The 10,055-nt window shown below is 50.6% G+C and overlaps 1 long non-coding RNA gene across 1 annotated transcript in view; it reads left to right on the plus strand.

Moving 5' to 3' along the window:
- Nucleotides 1-4,199: 4,199 nt before the first annotated feature.
- Nucleotides 4,200-10,055, plus strand: part of LOC103609894 — a 27,353-nt gene continuing 21,497 nt past the window's right edge. Inside the window, exon 1 of the long non-coding RNA XR_552171.1 lies at nt 4,200-4,263. This is a non-coding gene — a long non-coding RNA (uncharacterized LOC103609894). The remainder of the gene's footprint in view (nt 4,264-10,055) is intronic.

Consider the following 10,055-nt stretch of genomic DNA (forward strand, 5'->3'; position numbering starts at 1 on the left):
AAGAAATGTCAGGAAACTGTGTGATGTAGCTGCTTGTTTTATTACTTCTGGGTCACAGAAAAGACAGAACAGGCACAGGAAATGAGTTAGGTGCGTTTAGAGATAACCTAAAGGCAAGGGAACTGTGGAGGAGTAGCTTGTTTTATTACTTCTGGGTCACAGAAAAGACAGAACAGGCACAGGAAATGAGTTAGGTGTGTTTAGAGATAACCTAAAGGCAAGGGAACTGTGGAGGAGTTCTAAGCCAGGCGGTAACGTGATCCCACCCACATCGTGGAAGGTCACTGTGCCTGCACTGGGGACAGAAAGGAAGGATGTCAGAAAGCCAGGCAGGGTTCCTGGTGATGGTTGGATCAGGGAGGGTCTGGGTGAGGGGCTGCAGGGGGACAATGAAGAGCCATTTGGAGACATAGTAAGAGGACTTTGTCCAATGGTGACCCAACAAGATAAATGACAAGCGTTTCTGTCACGTCTTTCTCATCTCCATTTTAGGTGCTCGGACATCAGGGCCTGCTGACACTGGAGGAAGTGCACTCCATCAACAGACTGTAAACGACTCACCCACGAGCACTTTCACATGCAACACAACCCGTCCAGAGCCCACCCCCACCTCCCACTGTCCCCTGCCCTACTCACACCAACAAGGACCCGCCTCTGTGTCCCCAGAACACACAGCCAGGACAAGCTCAGCAGGTCCTGCTGGACGGGGGAGACTGGAAGTAGTTCCACTGCGGGCCCTGCAGGGATTTGGGGAGGAGCAGGAGGCCTCTTTCAGTGTAGCGTGGATGTGAGTTTTAGGGTCCAGGTTGGGGTGTCGTGTCACAATGATAAATTGAGAACTTCTGGAATTCTAGAAGTTCCTTTTCCCTGGGCAGTGTATCTGAGTTTGTTCGGGCTGCTGTAACAGAAAACCACAGTCTGGGCAGCTTTTCAGCAACAGAATTTATTTCTCACCATTGTGGAGGTTGGAAGCCCAAGATCAAGGCGTGGTGGATTCAGTGTGTGGAGATGGCTGCTTTCCGGTTTACAGTCAGGGCCTTCTGCGTGTCCTCGCCTGGCGGAAGGCAAGGCACTCTCCAGACCTCTTTAAAGAGGGCCCTAATCCCATTCTTTTTTTTTTTTTTTTTAACAGTCGACTGTATTTATTGGATACCACCTGTGTGCCAGGCTCCCAATACACAGCACCTCCCCTACACACGCACCCCATACACCTGCCCCCACCCCCACACTTTGGTTCCACTACAACCTGCGATATCTCAATCAACTGTGTGAGCCTCAGAACAAATGCGCCCCACTCTCGCCCTGGGCCAAGGCCTCCCTTAACAAAACCCCAACATTGGAGGTCACACCCAGGAACCAGCAGACACCTGGAAGGAAGGCAGTGCCCTCCCCAAACACATACCCTGGGGGCAGGGGAGCTGGAACACCCTGAAGACCTCCAGCCACAAACACCCTCCACAGATGCATGTCCACCCAGCACAGCTCCAATTGGCTGGTCTGAGTGGGGGACAGAGGTAGGGGTGATGGTGACACGTGCTCACAGACGTGCCCTAACTTAACTCCTCCAAAAGACTCTTGTTACCTTTGGAAGTGCAAACGTAGTGGGGGATTCAGCATAAGGGACAATTCTGTGCAGCTGCACCATCCAGAGAAGATAACAACAGAGAGGACCCTCGCACTTGGGCTGCCGTCTTTTGTCCCCGGCCGCCCTTGACCCAGTCCCTGCCAGGTGCTCAGCGTGTGCACACCACTGATCTTGGGCAGTGCTTGTGGCCAAGCTCACTTCTCAGAGGCGGCAGCTGAGGTCCAGGCCCTTGCTGACCCTGAAGCAATCATGACCTGTGGCTGAGCAGCTGTGGGTGTGTGCACACATGTTCCACATGCACAGGGTCTGCTTGGATGTGGGGCCCCCAAGCATGCTGGGGCGGGGCTTCTGCCTGAGTAGATGTTTTGGTTCAGCTGTGGGTGTGTGCACACATGTTCCACATGCACAGGGTCTGCTTGGATGTGGGGCCCCCCAAGCATGCTGGGGCGGGGCTTCTGCCTGAGTAGATGTTTTGGTTTGTCCCTGCCTGGAGGGGAAGGTTCCCTCCACTTGTCCCACTCCAGCGTTGCCATTGAGTCACCATCAGCCCCAGGCAGGGGATTCTCTGCGCCTCCTGGTGTTTGCAGAGATCTGCGTGTGGGAGATCCCCTGTGTGTGGGACGGTGATCAGGCATAGGCTGGTGGCTGTGAGGACAGGGCCGAGGTAGGGGTTCCCTCCTCCCAGCTCTGGTGTGGAGGTTGTTGCTATGCAACTGAGTCTGCGTGGGGGTGGGCGCTGTGGCCCTGCCCCTTCCACAGTTTCCGAAACCCACGTGTGCAGCTGCAGCGCCCGCACTGGCCAGCACCTGGGCCGGCCACAGGCATCTCATGGGCGTTGCAGGGTCTCTGGCATTGCGCAGACAGCCAACAAATGCCCTATGTGCGATGCATGTTGCTGCGTGTTCCAGGTGTGTGCTTGCCTGTCCATGCCTCAGTAGCAGATCTCACCATCCAGGTCTCTGCAGTGTTGTGAGTTCCCAAACCATAAACAGGTGTGTGACCCCAGGGACAGGCACTGGGCTCCCATAGGCCTCTGCCCAGACACAGGCCCTGGACACCACTGTGCGTTGTCTGGGTCCCATCCACAGCCTGTCTGTCACAGGTGCATGCAGTTTGGCCCCACATGACCTGGTCAGGGTTGCCAGATGCCCACCGAGTGCAGGGTGTGACTGTGTGTGTGCCCAGTGGGTATGCTGCAGGCAGACGTGGGTGTGCCCTGTGTGACCTGGTGCAGGATGTGTGTGCTGGGGCATCCTTCGGTGGCCCAGGCCTGGCCTTTGAGCCACTAGGATGGCCTGGCATTCCTGGGCTGTGACTGGGGGAGGGGCGGAAGGTAAGTCAGCTCTGGCCCAGCCTGATGCCCCTGCCACACACCCCTGCCTGTCCTCCCCAGCCATGGATGGAGACCCCCTCCTAGGAACTGGAGAGAAACTGAGGCCAGGTGCAGCTCTGATCTGGCTGTCCTCTGTTGCAGGCAGCAGAATCTCAGGCACCTGGGGCCCCCTGGGGAACTGAGATCCCCCCACTTCTGCACACGTAGGAACTGGGGAAGGGGGCAGGCTTAACCTTTCCTCCTCTGGTCCACCCGGAGAGGCCATGGTTGCTGCTGACATGGCACACGTGCCCACCCAGGGATGTGAGTCACGCCACAAGGCACAGGCACATAGGCTCTGTGGGCCCAGCCCACCCCAGACACACACACCCAGCCCTGTCCCCGGCTGCTCCCACATCCTGATCGTGCACACGTTCAGTGGGAGCGCCAAGCCCTTTGTGTTGTACACGCCCCTCGTGTTGTATATACAACACCCTGCAAACGTTCCCTTGTCTTTCCCGCCCCCACCTACATACTCCTATGTGCCCTGCACACCAACACACACGTGCCCTGGGTTGTGTGTATGCACCTCCCTGCCTGTGTGCACATGCACACAGTGCCACTTTCGTGTCTGCACAAGCATGTGTCTCTCGTAATCCTTGTTTCTCCATCTCGGTATCCATGAGTCTCCCGCTCACAGGCACATGTCAGCACATCTGACAATATGCACACACAGCCTCCACATCCCCTACCCCGGCTCTGCGCCCTGCAGATTTGGGCCATCTGGGCCACCTGACGTCTCTGCCAGGATGGTCCCACTTCTACTCCTAATCCTTTTCATGGGGGCTCCACCCTCATGACCCAATCACTTCCCAAAGGCCCCATCTCCTAAGACCATCACCTTGGGGGTGAGGATTCCAGCACATGAATTTGGGGGACACAACATTCAGACAACAGCACCTGGTTTTTCTTTGTCCACCCACAAGGAAAGGGTGCTGTGGTCCTGTTTTCCTCTCACGCCAGCCCCAGCAGTGTGTTCTGATGTGGCATCGTGCACAGGGACCACAGTGTGGCAGAGCCCTTGCTGGTTTCAGGTTTGTCTCCTCTCCCAGATTCTGCTGAAAACGGGGAGGGTGGCCACGCTCTCTGAGCCACAACCTGAAAGTGGAGAAATTGCTCCTTCTTTCTCCTGCTTTGCTAAAACTCGTAGCCCAAATCCTCACTCCTCTCCCCGGACCCCTGCAAGGCGCGGCCAGCAGAGCTTCTTCCTTATCTCCGTGCCTCAGAACAGCGTGTTTCTTCCAGATGAATGAAGAGGCTTTCAGCTCCCGGGTGACAGATGCCAGCTGAGAACTTGCTCTTCCAGGTGTGTCCAGCGTCACATGAATCACCTGCCTGGATGAGCCGCAGAACCCCACTGCTGCCCTGTCCTGGGCAGTTCTTTTCCCATTATTGGGTGGGCGAGGCAGGGCCAGCGATGCCTGAAGGGCCCTGGGGATTCCAGGGTGAGGCTAGAGATTTATGGCAGGTGCAGGGACACAGTTGGTCCAGGTGGGTGGAGACATGGCAGAGAGAAGCGCACAGACACCCGGGCAGGGTGGCAGGTGTGCAGCAACCTTCCTGCCATGCAGCTGGATCCCAGGCAGGGGACACTTCAGCCTTGCAGACAGGTGGGTGGGACCCCCACAGTGACTGTGGGAGAACTTTCCTGTAATAGCTTCCTGGGGTAGGGTGGAAAGTGTGGGTCCAGGCTTGGCAGTTGGCACATCTGTGGGACAGTTTAAGCAGCTGGGTTACGGGAATCAGGGGAAGCTGAGTCAGAAACTGGAGTCCTCCGCAGGCTGCCAGTCTCTGCTCTTCACATCAGCCTTTGGTCCTCCCTTTCTCTGTCCATGGCCATTGAGAGTCCTGCTCAGTGCCTGGTGCAGTGTTCTCGAAGAAGATGGTGGGAGGAAAGCACAGGTGCTGTTGAAGGTGTGGAGAAATCGGAGCCCTGCGCACCGCTGTGGGGACATGAGATGATGCAGCCACTGTGGAAAACAGTGTGGGAGTTGCTCAAAACACTAGAAATAGAGTTACCATCTGATTCAGCAATTCCATAAGATGGTGGGAGGAAAGCACAGGTGCTGTTGAAGGTGTGGAGAAATCGGAGCCCTGCGCACTGCTGTGGGGACATGAGATGATGCAGCCACTGTGGAAAACAGTGTGGGAGTTGCTCAAAACACTAGAAATAGAGTTACCATCTGATTCAGCAATTCCATTTCTGGGTTTTTATCTGAAAGAATTCAAAGAGGGGAAGGGACCCAAAGAGATATTTCTACACTTCACCATAGCAGCACAAGACACAGCAGCTGAAAGGTGAGAGCAGCCCACGTGTCCATCAGTGGATGAACCAGTGCGGTCCATCCGTGGAACAGGTATGATTCACCCATGAAAAGGAAGGAAATTCTGACAGGCGTTCCAACATGAACAAGCCTGGAGCACGTGATGCTGAGTGAAATAAGCCAGTCACAAGAGGACAAATACTGCATGATCCCATTTATATGAGGTCCCCAGAGTGGTCACATTCACAGCGACAGAAAGTAGGAAGGTTGATGTTAGGGGCTGGGGGAGGGGAACGGAGTTGGTGTTTAGTGGGGACAGAGCTTCAGTCGGGAAACATGAGAAGGTTCTGGAGATGGTGGTAGTGATGGTCACACAACAGTGTGAATGTGCTTCATGCCACACAACTGTGCACTTAAAAATGGTTCAAATGGCAAATTTTATTTATATTTTACCACAATTTAAAAAAAAACAGAAAAAGAATGGAAAGATGTTTACATAATTATCTAGCCTCATGAATGACTGTATTTTAAGAATTATACAACAATCACAAATATTGATAATATGTATGTGACATCTAATCACAGAATTTAAGGTACATCGCACCTGGTTTGCCTGGGGTCAGCACTTGATTGAAGGAATTTGCAGAGAATCGAGAATTTTAATGTCACCGTTATGCTATTTAAGGAAGCGTGACTATTTTCTTCTTATTTGCATATACTATTGTTTAAGAACATGTATTAAGTGTTTATGTTAATCTATTGTTAGCTAGGTTAATTTATCTGTTTGTTATTATTACCAGCAAAACAGTGAAAAGCATATTAGGGAGTTTGGAAAATAAAGAAAACATTACCCACAACCCTACCACCCTCTTACAACTTGACAGATGATTGATTTATTTAGGACAGAGAAAATCCAGGGTTTTTTTTTTTTTTGTCTCCCCCATACATGTTTTATTTAGTATTCAGACGCCTGAGAGTTGAACAGTGACGTAGCCAGGGCATTGGATATTCAAGTCCATTCAGTCCTCAGATTCTCTCACATTCGGTCAGTGCTATTCTGTTATTTTATTATTTTCTTGGGCAACGTGCCACTTAAAACTGTTTTTGCTCATTGAACATTGTGTTGCCAGTGAATCCTTAACATTTTTGTTACTGTGCAAAGCTTTCTCCTCTCAGGCTCTGCAGTGGATTGAATTACGTCCCAAACTCACTGAAGCTTGAATTGTGTCCCCCAAGCTTTATGTATTAGAAACTTGGCCCCACTGTGACTGATAAAGGGGTGGGAAATCCTATTATGATAATTGAAAGGTGGAGTCTTGGAGAGGTGACTGGATTGTAGGACCATGCAGTAGTGAATGGATTAAAAATGGTGATCAGGGGCGTGGTTCTGAGGGCTTTAAGAGAATCTGTCTTTCGCTCACTCTCTGTCTCTCTCTGCTTCCACCATCTTGCAATGTGAGACCCCTGAGTCACTGTCGCCACCACCAGATGGACTTTGGACTTCCCAGCCTCAGAAACTGTAAGCAATAAATGTCATTTTTCTATATAAATCACCTAGTTTCAGGTATTCTGTTATAGCAACACAAAAAGGACTAATACAGGCTCTTTGTTTCTTTAAATGTGCAGTTGCGTTTACCTGACAGCCGGGGCTTGCCAGAGCCCCAAGTCCACAGTCATAGTGGAGCAGAGTCACACATGCAGGTGGCCGTGGCGGCTCTAATGCCCTCTGAGTCCTGTGCTCTGAGAACCTGCCAGATGAAGGACATTACTCACTCCCACTCATCTTAAACAAAAAAGTTTACTGGCCACTAATACTGACCTGAGCTGTCTGGAACTTAACACACCAATTTCTGGCAAAAGGCTCCTGGGAAGTTTCACTCCTAAGGACTGACACTGTTAAAACCTAATCCTAGGATGAGACATGGAGCCACCAAGCCCAGCCCCACACTCAGGCTGGGAGACGCTTCTGTTCCTCTGCGACCCCTGCTGGGGGTGGGTTCACATGAGGGCGGTATCGCTGTCAGCATCTGAAGCTTCCATCTGTGTAAAGATTTCAATGACACCAGCCCAGGGTGTTCCATCCTTGGTCTTCCAGGTGACACTTGGATTGTCCGTGCTGATTTGCCCCTGTCAATCTTACCTTTGCATTTGTTTCTAGGTATAGCCTTGACTCCTGAGAAGGGGTCAAATTACTCCCTTCCCCCAGCTCCTTCTCCGTCATCTATAATGTCTAACTGGGAGTTAGAGCAGTTAAGGAGCTAAATCGAGTGGCATTTTGTAACTGTCCTGTGTGGAAGCCCCACCCCTAGCGTGGTCCGATCCAGAAGCTTTGGGCTGTTAAAGCGCTGAAATAATACTGACCACATTCACCTGGGGGAAACATTGGTGATTATTACAGCCTTATTGACCCATATGATTTTAACTGAAAAGATTGGTTACGTTTCCCCCGAGAAGGCGTAAGAATCAACCTTAGCTTTTTGAAAGCTGTTCAGGTTTTATGAGAAAGACCATGCGTGGCAGGGCACAGTCCCATCCTGAATCTAGCACTTCTCACCCGTGTGCAGTGGCTTGGTCGGACCCTCCCTGTGACTGCTCGAGGTCTCAGTAGGCGCGGCAGGTGGAATAGACACCCTGTGCGGTCAGAGATGCTGACGCTGAGCCCCGAGTCACAGCATTCATAATTTGCCCCTTTCTTTATGAAGCTTTTCTGGCTACTTTTGCTCAAAAGGGGTCACTCCAGTTTGGTTTTCTGATGACTGCTCAGGGGGATGTCCAGACCAGGCAGAAGCTGGAAGTGAATGATTCTGCAAACTGCCATTCATTGAACAAAAGCCCATCTGTTTATACTCTGTGCTGTGAGAGATGCCAGGAACAGAAACATGGAGAAAACCTGATGTTCCAGAGACAACATCTGGAGGAAGAGAGCACGTGCCCCGAGGAAAGGTCTATAGGAGGCATGTCCCACGGAAGGTGGGGGGATGACGATCTCTGGGCCCTTATGACTGGGAAGCCCATCGTGACAGCTGCCCTGGGAGCATCCTAGAGAAGGAGACCAGATATCCGGTGGTCCTGCATTGCCAGCAGCAGGACCAGCTCATAGGAGGGCGTGTAGGGAAGCAAGGCCAGGGTCCACGCAGGAAGTGTGAGTAGTTGGTGGGACAAGGGTGTGTTTTGCTGGAAAGGAGGCTGGAAAAGGAGCAGCGGCTGGAGCAGGAAAGGTTGGTTGTGATCGAGGGGTTTTTCATATTTTCCTGTGGACAGCTGACTGGCTTTGTAGACAACAGAGACAAATAAATGACTTCAGGGACTGGGCGGTAAAGTGTTGGCCCACCTGCGAGGTGACAAACCTTGGTGGCACTGAGACAGAAAATCCAATTGAATTCTCCTGGGCTTTTCCTGGGCACAGTTCTCCTAAGCATTAAACATTACAAAGAAAAAAGGAAGAAAAATGAAGTGTTTGGATGAGAAAGAAGACAAACACAGTCACCGAGCTCTTCACCGAGCTGGAGACACAGTAAGGCCGGGTGGTAGAGGGGGCTTGTTCCAGCAGCAGAAATGGTGCCTGTGATTTTACCATCAGCACAGTTAACCAAACATTCGGATGAACACAGTGAGAGGACATTTGAGAATCCCGGCGGAAAAGGTTACATGAATCTGTGCCGAAGGAGTTGGCTTTGATCCAGATACGGGATTAAAGTTGGAGAAAGTGATGCGATGCTTTCCGCTTTTCGGGATGACCAGTTTCTGCTTTGAGGAGGCCGACAAAGAGAAGTGACTTTGCCAAGCAAACCTACTGCTTTGTTTCTCAATCACGATCATGTCTGTTCTAGAAAACCATGAAAGAAGAATTACATTTAGCAAACCGACATGTGAAGAGATGCTCAATCTCCCTTCTAACCAAAGCCACGCAGACGGAAATATCAGGAAAGAATCTCTCGTGCCCATAGACTTTGCCGCAGATTGGNAAGAAAAACCTGCATTAAATGTGTACACAAGTGAAGACAGGCATTGCAACACTGTTAATTATAAATAATTGTGAAAAACTGGAAATCACTGTAATTGCCCAGTGGTACAGAAATATTTATTACATTGTTGCATTATAGTTTACCCACTGCATCTGTCAGTAGAACAGTTATGATTGCAGTAACAAATCATTCCAGATGAGCTCATCTCTTGCTCGTGTCCAGTCTAGGTTGGGCAGCTTACCAGGGAATCTCTCCTCACACAGTGACTCAGGGGTCCAGGCCACGCCACTCTGCAGTGCCACCGTCTCCACACGTGGCTTCCAGGGACAGAAGAGAGAGAACATGAAAAACTCACACCCACTCTTACCAGTATGGCTGGATGTAACATCTCACCTCTGCTCACAGCCCACCGAAAAAAACTAGTCACAGGGCCTCCACCAGATGCTGTGTACGTCCTTTGCCCATTTTCTGACTGGATGGTTTTTACTGTTGAGTTTTGAGAGTTCTTAAAAATATACATATATTCCAAATGCTAGTCCTGTGTCGGATACATGGATTGCCAATATTTTCTCTGTACACACACTCTGTAGTGTGTCTTTTCATCATTACAGGGTCTTCTTCAGAGCAAAAGTTTTTAATTTTAACGAAGTCCAATTTATCAATTTTTCCTTTTTCGGATCGTGCTCTTAGTGCCAAATTTAAGAACTCTTTCTGTAGCCCTTGATCCCAAACAGTTTGTCCTAGTTTTCTTCCTAAAAATTTTATAGTTTTATGTTTAAAATTTAAGTCTATGACCCATTTTGAGCTTGTCTTTGTGTAAGGTGTGAGACTTAGGTCAAGAGTTATTTGTTTGCCTATGGATGTCCAAT

This window comes from Galeopterus variegatus, unplaced genomic scaffold, assembly GCF_000696425.1.
Source record: "Galeopterus variegatus unplaced genomic scaffold, G_variegatus-3.0.2 Scaffold10259, whole genome shotgun sequence".
Taxonomy (NCBI): Eukaryota; Metazoa; Chordata; class Mammalia; order Dermoptera; family Cynocephalidae; genus Galeopterus; species Galeopterus variegatus.